The sequence below is a fragment of the Dama dama genome, chromosome 3 (assembly GCF_033118175.1).
Source record: "Dama dama isolate Ldn47 chromosome 3, ASM3311817v1, whole genome shotgun sequence".
Taxonomy (NCBI): Eukaryota; Metazoa; Chordata; class Mammalia; order Artiodactyla; family Cervidae; genus Dama; species Dama dama.
In genome coordinates, this window is record NC_083683.1 from 54,044,529 (window position 1) to 54,054,628 (window position 10,100).

The 10,100-nt window shown below is 40.3% G+C and overlaps 1 protein-coding gene across 3 annotated transcripts in view; it reads right to left on the reverse strand.

Moving 5' to 3' along the window:
• The window catches only part of PPHLN1 (periphilin 1), a 154,130-nt gene extending 144,030 nt beyond the window's left edge, over positions 1-10,100 (reverse strand). Inside the window, exon 1 of one of the 3 annotated variants that reach the window (XM_061129690.1) lies at positions 10,000-10,100. The gene's annotated coding sequence lies outside the window, so the exon portion shown is untranslated. The remainder of the gene's footprint in view (positions 1-9,999) is intronic. The other 2 variants (XM_061129722.1, XM_061129714.1) reach the window with 2 other exon arrangements.

Here is a 10,100-nt window from a genome sequence, read left to right on the forward strand (position 1 = left end):
AAAGTAATTAACTTTGATGAAGCCCAGCAACTGGAAATAAAGCAGCTAGAACAAAGCAAAACTTAAGAAACACAATCATACAGAAAGTCAAAATAGTACTATCTAGAATATACATCATCAAGAGACAAGAGACCAATTAAATTCCTTTGTGGAAGAGCTGAGTGTAAAGAAATGAATCACGGAGTTAAAATCCAGAGACAGGAAACAAACTTAAATAAAAGCAAATTTATTAGATAGATAGTTACTGTTTAATAGGTATGTTATTTCAGTTTGGGGAGATGAAAAGCACTGGGCAGTGGAGATGGCTGCGCAACAGTGTGATGGACCTGATGATACCATTGAATCCTGTGCTCTAACGGCTGAAAAGGAAATTTCTGTGTATATTTTATTACAATTTTGTAAAAAAAATTTAACATGAATTTATCCAGCATCAAACTCTCAACTGAATTTGCTGACTATATCTCCTGTAAGGCATCAAACTGTATTCTGAACTTAATTTCTACTAGAAACAAACAGCACCCACAAACAGCTGGATGTTACACTACTATCACCAAGCTTCAACTCCTACAGTGAAATCTATGGCAATGCTGCATATTTGACTTCATACCTAATGACGCCCCAACATTCACCGTATTAGGAGCTATAAAACAGTTTCAAGTAAAACTGGTAAATAAAGTAAATTCTCTTTAAAAAGTTGAAAATTTTTTAAGGATCTTAATTTAAAATTTCAATTACTGTAATTATAGGAATAATTTTATAAAAGGAAATTAGTTTCCTTTACAAATAAAAATACATATTTAATTGTCTATATCACTGTGAATAAATATAAACATTAGCCTATAAAGCAATCTCTTATAATCAACTATTTCACTTTTTAAATTTATTTCTTACTAGTGAATACACCAAAATATTAATATTTTTAGTGAATATGCAGGTATTTAGCTTTTAAACATTCTCTTCCCATACCTATTGCTTTTATAAAACAGCAATAACAAAATATAATCTTTATTATCTAAATTACTATGTATTTTCAGAATAAGTATATAAAATAGTAGAGCACAAAACAGTGGTGAAATTAAACAGAGCTTTGGTGTAGCCAAATAATTAGCATCCACTAGTAGCAAACACCCCTCTCATTCCTAAGAAACCTATGTAAGTGGGAAACACAGAAATATAAACAGACAACTCCGTATGCAACAATGTACTGTTAGTAAAACAAAACAGAAGACATAGTTTGATGATTATCTGCAAAAGAAAGGAAAAAACAACGGGCTGTAAAGAAGATGGACTTTAAGCTGGATTTTAAAACAACAGGAAAGGGAAAAGGTATCAGAGCAAGAGGATATGATGAAGGTAGTGTAGGGCAATGAGGGAAGAATGCTAGTATCACCTTGAATTCAAAGAGTTTGCGTGTAATTTTTGAAGCATTTAATAATAAGTGATGAGCACAGCAATCTTCAAAACAGAGGCACATGTTTATGACATTACCCAGATTTAGCCTATTGACCCGTTCTGGAATTGAAGCTCATCAGCTAAATTTAAAGGAAGGCACTCAGACTCCCAGCAAACTGAAGTGATGATGTTTACTTACCTGTCATCACTTCACTAACCTCCACCCATAAGAGGAGTATCAGAAGTAGTAAAGTTCTCTAATCCAACACCCCATGAAAACTGAAGAATACAAAAGAAAAATGGAAGGACCCTCTACGTCACAATTAGGCAGAGAAAAGAATTAGAATTCAGTGTGGGGAATATAGGCTTCAGAAGTTTGCTAATAACTGATACTCCCTTTCATGGATCACAGCCTTGTCATGGGGAAGGGGCTTCTGTAACTCAACGAAGATATGAGCCACGCCATGCAGGGCCACCCAAGATGGACGGGTCAAGTGAAGAGTTCTGATAAAATATGGCCCACTGGAGGAGGGAATGGCAAATCACTCCAGTAATCTTGCTGCAAGAACCATATGAACAGCACAAAAAGGCAAAAAGATATGACACCGAAACAAGAGCCCCCCCAGAAAGGAAGGTGTCCAACACAGAGAAGAGCAGAGGGCAATTACCTACAGCTCCAGAAAGAATGAAGCTGCTGGGCCAAAGTGGAAACAACGCTCAGTTGGGATGTGTTTGGTGGTGAAAATAATGTCCAATGCTGTAAAGAAGAATACTGCATGGGAACTTGGAATGTTGGGTCCATGAGCCAAGGTGAATTGGATGTGGTCAAGAAGGAGATGGCAAGGAAATGGCAAGTGTGAACATCAACATCCTGTGGAATCAGTGAACTAAAATGGACAGGAATGGGTGAATTTAATTCAGATGACCATTATATCTACTACTGTGGGCAAGAATCCCTTTAGAAGAAATGGAGTAGCCCTCATGGTCCACAAAAGAGTCAGGAATGCAGTACTTGGGTACAATTTCAAAATGACCAAATGAGTTCAGTTTGTTTCCAAGGCAAACCATTCAACATCATAGTAATCAAAGCTTATGCCCCAACCAGTAATGCTGAAGAAGCTGAAGTTGAACAGTTCTATGAAGACCTACAAGACCTTCTAGAACTAATACCAAAAAAAGATGTTAGTTCATTATAGGGGATGGAATGCAAAAGTAGGAAGTCAAGAGATCCCTGGAGTAACAGGCAAATTTGACCTTGTATACAAAACAGAGCAGGGCAAAGGCTACCAGAATTTTCCAAGAGGACACACTGATCAAGCAAGCACCCTTTTCCAACAACATGAGACGACTTTACACGTGGGTGTCATTAATGGTCAATATAAAATCACACTGATTATATTCTTTGCAGCTGAAGATGGAGAAGCTCTATATAGTCAGCAAAAACAAGATCTGGAGCGGACTGTGGCTCTGATCATCAGCTCCTTACTGCAAAAATTCAGGCTTAAATTGAAAAAAGTAGGGAAAACCACAAGGCCATTCAGGTATGACCTAAATCAAATCCCTTATGATTACACAGTGGAAGTGATGAATATATTCAAGGCATTAGATCAGGTAGACAGAGTGCCTGAAGAATCGTGGACAGAGGTTCATGACACTGTATAGGAGGCGGTGACCAAAACCATCCCAAAGAAAAAGAAATGCAAGAAGGCAAAGTGGTTGTCTGAGGAGTCTTTACAAAATAGCTGAGGAAAGAAAAGAAGCGAAAGCAGGGAGAAAGGGAAAGATATACCCAACTGAATTGATAGTTCCAGAGAATACTAAGGAGAGATGAGGACTTCTTCAATGAACAATGCAAAAAAACAGAGGAAAACAGGAGAATGGCAAAGACTAGAGATCTCTTCAAGAAAATTAGAGATATCAAGGGACTGTTTCATGCAAGGATGGGCACGATACACAACAGAAATGGTAGGATCTAAACAGAGGCAGAAGAGCTTAAGAAGAGGTGGCAAGAATACACAGAAGAACTATGCAACAAAGATCTTAATGAAACATATAACCATGATGGTGTGCTCACTGACCTAGAGCCAGACATCCTGGAGTGTGAAGTCAAGGGGCCCCTAGGAAGTACTACCATGAACAAAGCTAGTGGAGATGATGGAATCCCAGCAGAGCAATTTAAAATCCTAAATGATAATGCTGTTTAAGTGCTGCACTCAATATGTCAGCAAATTTGGAAAACTCAGCAGTGGCCACAGGACTGGAAAAGGTCAGTTTTCGTTCCAATCTCAAAGTAGGGCAATGCCGAAGTGTTCAAACTACTGCACGACTGCACTCATTTTCCATGCCAGTATGGTGATGGTCGAAGTCCTTCAAGCTAGGCTTTAATAGTATGTGTACCAAGAACTTCCAGATGTACAAGGTGGGTTTAGAAAAGGCAGAGGGACCAGAGATCAAATTGCCTATATCCACTGAATCATAGGAAAAGCAAGACAATTCCAGAAAAACATCTACCTCTGCTTCACTGACTATACTAAAGCCTTTGACTGTGTGGACCACAATTTTCCACAAATTCTGGAAAATTCTTAAAGAGACGGGAATACCTGACCATCTTACCTGTCTCCTGAGAATCCTACAAGTGGGTCAGAAGCAACAGTAGAGCCTTACATGGAACAACTGACTGGTTCAAAACTGGGAAAGGAGTACTCCAAGATTGTATACTGTCACCCAGCTTATTTAACATAATTATATGCAAAGTACATCATGCGAAATGCCAGGCTGGATGAGTCACAAGCTGGAATCAACATTGCCAGGAGAAATATTAACAACCTCAGATATGTAGATGATACCACTCTGATGGCAGAAAGCAAAGAGGAACTAATGAGCCTCTTGATGAAAATGAAAGAGAAGAGTGAAAAAGTTGGCTTAAAACTCAACATTCAAAAAATGAAGATTATGGCATCCATTCCCATCACTTCATGGCAAATAGATGGGGAAACAATGGAAACAGTGGCAGATTGATTTTCCTGGGTTCGAAGATCACTGCAGATGGTGACTGCAGCCATGAAATTAGAAGACGTTTGCTCCTTGGAAGGAAACCTATGACAAACCTAGACAGTGTATTAAAAAGCAAAGACATCAATTCATCGACAAAGGTCAGTACAGTCAAAGCTATGGTTTTTCCAGTAGCCACGTATGGATATGAGAGCTGGACCATAAAGAATGCTGAGCGTAATATCCTCCTGTCAAACTATTTATGCTTTGATTCCACAGGTAAGGCATTAGAGAAAGATCTCTCTAGTTAACTTCCAGTATTAAATACACTCAGGATAAATAGCTTTCCCTCCTTCCCAAATGCATTCACTCTTTATATTCATTCAATAACTGATTTGATAGCAAACCACGGTGAACAATTAGGTCACATTTCAGGCCTTTGCACTGGCAATTCCCCACCCAGAATGCTTTTCTCCAGGTATTTGCATGGTTAACCCTCAATGTCCCTTCCAAAGTCGTCTTAATGTCACTTTTCTACCAGATTCCCCTATTTTTGCTATTTTTTTTCATAGCACTAATCATCTAGGATACTAGATAACTCTGATGCATATAACTGGTCCCTTACTACTAGGAATGTGAGCTATAAGAACTGCATTGTTAATTTATTAAGCACCTAGAACAATCCATACAATGTACATGCTCAGTATCCATGGAAAATATCTGTTAATGCTGGTAACATGCCCTCTTTAGATAAATGATTCCCACATCGCCACTTCCTTTCAAGAGGATATCTCACAGCACCTCTAATTCAGGATGCCTTCACACTACTCAGAAACCTGCTTCATCTCCTGTCTTCCCCATTTTGGTCAGTGACACCATATCGGATAAACAAAGGCCCAAATCAGAAACCTGAGTCACACAAGAACCAAAACTTATCATATCTCAGTTAACTAAAGCCAATTATTTCTATCACCTCAATATATAAGGCACGTGTCCTTCCATATCCCAGCTATCAGTATCTTTGTTCATATCCTTTTAGTCTGGTCATTGGACCCCCCAACAGTAAAACACTGGTCTCCTTGCTTCTAATGTCACCTCCTACATCCAGCAACTATAGCAAGAGTGTTCCCATAAGACAACTAGTTTAAAAATCTCTCAGTGACTCCCCATTTCTTAAGAATGAAGTCTCCACCTAAACTTGAAAATGGCTTATTTTTGACTTTTCTCCTATCTCTCCAGCTTCACCTCCTACCAATTCCCAGGCAGTCTCCTGAACCTCCAGACATATCAAACTACATTTTGTTCTGCAAGTATGGCACTATTTCTCATCACCCTATCATGGCAAGCCTTTCTCCTGCCTAGAATATCTTTCCTCAACTTATCTGCCTTCATTCTCTACTCTTTCTTCAAGATTCAGCCAAAGTGTAAGATTTTCTTATATTCTCCAGAAAGAGTGAAGAGTTTCTTCTTCAGGCCTCCTAAAGCACCCTGCTATATTAGTACTATATAACCTAATATTCAATTTACTTTCCTTCCTCTCCTCCCTCCCAAACTAAACACCACAGCAAAGGCAATGACTGTGTACCTCTCTTACTTCTGTTGTTTAGCAGAGTAAAGAGAAAGTGAAGTCGCTCAATTGTGTCTGACTCTTTGCAACCCCATTGACTGTAGCCTACCAGGGTCCTCTATCCATGGGATTTTCCAGGCAAGAGGTACTTATTAAATATAGGCCAAATAAATATATTATTCATATAACCACTACATGAGCTATTCTGGAGAACCTAATTATTGGCTTTTACCTTTTGGTTATTCAGGAAACTTCCAATGAGCACTATTAGATTATGAGTCTTATCACACATCTCATGACACTAATGCCACTTCATTTTGAGCAAATGGTACCAATGAGAATCCTTTAGCTCCAGCACCTAAAGTAGTGATTCTCAACCCTGTCTTCATATGAGGATCATCTAGAGAGCTTCAAAAAATACTTCTATCTTATTCTCTAAAATCCGTATATAATTGGCTGGGACTTTTTTTTAAATCTTAAACTTGTTTCACCTTAGGATCTGATCCATTGACGTTAAAGCAAGGTAAACATATTCCTGATATTCTAAATTAAAATAAGTTTTTAAGTGTCAACCTGAGCCTAAAAATTACATAATACTATTTCTACTTGAAAATGTTTAAAATTCCAGACATCTAGAACAAAAATAAATTTTAGAATATAAAGTGTATGAGGAAAATAAAAACACTGGATGTCAACTAAAATGGTCAAAATAAAACAAAGAATCCACAGAAATTAATCACTGTTCAGTGCTCAGAGACAGATAAATACAGGCAATGGCCATTATAAAGAGCCAAGAAAATTCAAATATAATCAAATATAAGATCACTTAAATGTGGATGAACAACAGTAAATGGCAGAATCCGAGAAAACAGAATGGAAATGTGCCTAAGAAAGATACAAATGATGAGGGCAGAAGATTCGCTTTGCAAAGGAGCAGAAACGAGCCTGCATAGGTACTTAACAAGCTTTCATTTCCTCCCCTGAAGTAGATATTATCCCTCCCATTCCAGAAAAAAACACAGAGGCTCTGAAAAGCTCAAATCTCAGAGGCTTAGGGAGCCTAGAATCAGACTCAGGCCTGGATGACTTTAAAAGCAAAGCCTTTCCCACCACACCACACTGCTTCACAGAGCAAACAGGCAAGAGCAGAGAGAACAAATCCAAAGGCATTAAATGGCACAACAAAGCCAGAAACTAGACGAGGAGCTCCCTGTAGGCTTTTAAACCTAGAAACAAAGTGAGAGGAAAATGTCATTCCAGAAGATTAACCTGAAACTACGCAGGATGGATTGAAGGCAAAGAAGCTAAAGGAAAGAAGATCGCTGCTTGCGTCATAATGAACGCGATAACTCAGTACTGTTAAAGTGCTGCATTCTCTACTAGTGCCACATGTCACTTGACTTTTCACTGTTTTAAGAAAACTTCTTTAAGTATTAAATACTTAGTAGCAGCTTCTTGACTGTTCCTTGTAAGTGAACAAGTAACGGAAATTAATAGGCAAAATTATCAGATGTTTGACTTGAGTATAATATTGTCAAATCTAAACCTCATTTCACATATGGATAAATGTTACAGTCTTAACTGGTCAGCCTCCTTCCTGTCTTTTACCCTCCATTCCACACTTATGACAGACACTCAATTAACCATGCTAAAATTCATAGCTGAAGTGTCCCTGAACAAGAAGCCTAATAGTCTATTAATTAACTGTAACAAATCCAAACGTCTCTACCCTTCATATGCCCGCTTCTGTTATTTCACCTAGCCTCCTGTTCTCTCCACGCCTTCCTCCTTACCGTGTCACAAAGTAATGAACACTACCCTAGAGTAAGAACACTTACTTCTCCAATGGAATACTTCTTTTCGTTCTCCCACTCAATTTCCAAATATCCATCAAGGCCCAGTTCAAAATCTATTATTCTCCAGAAAGCCCACTTCTGAACCGTACAACACTTAAAACAGATTCCAAACCAATGACTAAGAAGCCACATGTGACTTGTTTGGCCCAGGTTTCTTTTTTCTTAATAAAACATTATCCCATTGACCACATTTACAAAGTAGGAGATAGCGTCTTAAGAAAATGTATCTCCAACTTTCCTTGAAAAGAACTGGATTCTCTGGCACCATGGGAGCACACAGTCACATAGCCAAAGCAGCCGTAGCTGAGTAGCAGCTGATGCCTTTTGAAAGATTTTTTACATTTTAAAATCAGAAGATGACATCAACTACCCGAATTCTGAGACTGTATCTGCAACAACTGCAATGACTCAAGAAATTTTTGACTGCCTATTAAATAGGCACTGGAGTTACGGAAGTAAACAAGACAAATACAGTTCCTCCTCAAAAGCCTACCTTAGTAGCAAAGACAAAGAGATAAGCAATCAGGATACATCTGATAAATGCTACTAAAAGCCAAGTAGAGAGCACTTCGCACATGGCAAGGGTACTTAACTCTGTCTATAGGAGATGAGGAATACCATGCAGAGAAACTGACTAAAACTGAGATTTTTAGCAGATGTAGGAATCAACCAGAAAGGGGCAGGCGTGGGATAAGGAAAATCAAATGTCCCAGAGAAAAAAGAACTTTGCAAAGACATTGACAGAAGAAAAAAGCATTAGAAATTGAAGTAAGTTGAATATGTCTAGAGCCATGAAAGAAAGTGTTAATTGCTCAGCCGTGTCCGACTCTTTGTGACCCCATGGACTGCAGCCCTCCAGGCTCCTCTGTCCATGGGATTTTCCAGGCAAGAATACTGGAGTGAATTGCCATTTCCTTCTCCAGTGTATCTTCCCAACCCAGGGATCAAACCCGGTTCTCCCACATTGCAGGCAAGATTTTTTACCGCCTAAGCCAGGGAAGCAAGAGCCATGATCCACCCATAAATGCAGGGGTCAGAGAAAGGGCTCAACTGACAGGACTGGAGGGAAAAAACAAGTATTAGTGTCAGGAGATGTAAGAAAATTTCCATAAAGAGGTTGAATATGCTTGAAGCAGACAAGAAAGTTTTCAGAGAGCACAGTTCCTGTGTTGAGGGGTGAAATGTGGGAAGAAAAGGAGGGAGAAGCAGTGATAGCCTAAATAAAGGGAGAGGGAGCGAGCATAGCGCAGCAGGGGGATGAGGGTGTAGAATAGAAGACCAAAGGGCTTACATCTAGGGCGGTAACCAAGGATAACAAGGATGTGAAGCATGGCAGTTTTGGCTGGTCACAAGTTTGCCAAAAGAATTAGTCCCAGCGGTCCCCTGGAGGACGCGGAGGCCTTCCGGCCTCTCAAAATTCTGCTGCGCCCTGGCTGGATTGCACTTCCGTCTCTCTAGAAGACATCAGCTTCGGTCTGGATTGATCGTCCAGGCTCCACGAGAGGCTCTGAGTTCCAGGCTGCTGGCACGCAAGCTCCCAGGGAGTGGTTGTGGGTAGAAGCGTGTGCTGGTGGGTAAAAGTTAAGTATAAACTACCCTGCATTATTTTCTGGTGTTTCTGTAGGAATGATGGGCCTGTTTACTGCCACTTAGAGAAAAACAGTGTTTGCCCATTACAGATTTATAGGGAGAAAAAAGGTGCCAGGAAGTTTTACAGTTGTCCATACCAATACCCAGGATGAGTCTTTGTGTGAATTCGAGTGTCCCCAAGTTGACCTTGCCTCCCCAACGAGACTGAGGGATCCTCCAGAAAAAGGCCGCTTTACACTTTTTTGTAACTCCCGAAGTGCCTATGACCGAACTGGGCACGTCGAACACATTCAGTAAATTTATCGACTTACTAACTGACCTCGGGTCACCGATGCCACCTAGTTCAGCCCTCTTTTTGCCTATTATGGTGCTAAAAAGAAGCGAACCTATTATACCACAGACTCAACACTTTCCTTTATGCCAAACTCCGCTGCGTCTCTCCCCCTCAACCGCAGGAGCAGAATCCCTGCACAGTTCAAATTCAGCGGGAGACTCCAGGTCCCACCGCGGAAACGCCCGCCCGCCCGCTCGCTCCCCGTTCCCGGGTGCAGGAGCCCGCGTGCCCGTCCCCATCCACCTCTCGTAAAGGTAAAAAGCGCTCACCGACTCTGGGCCGCCTGGAGATCCCGTAAATGTAGTCGTCCGCTCGTCGCCGCGCTCCTGGGAAGGCACTTCCGGCGCACACTAAGACGTCAGCAAAAGCG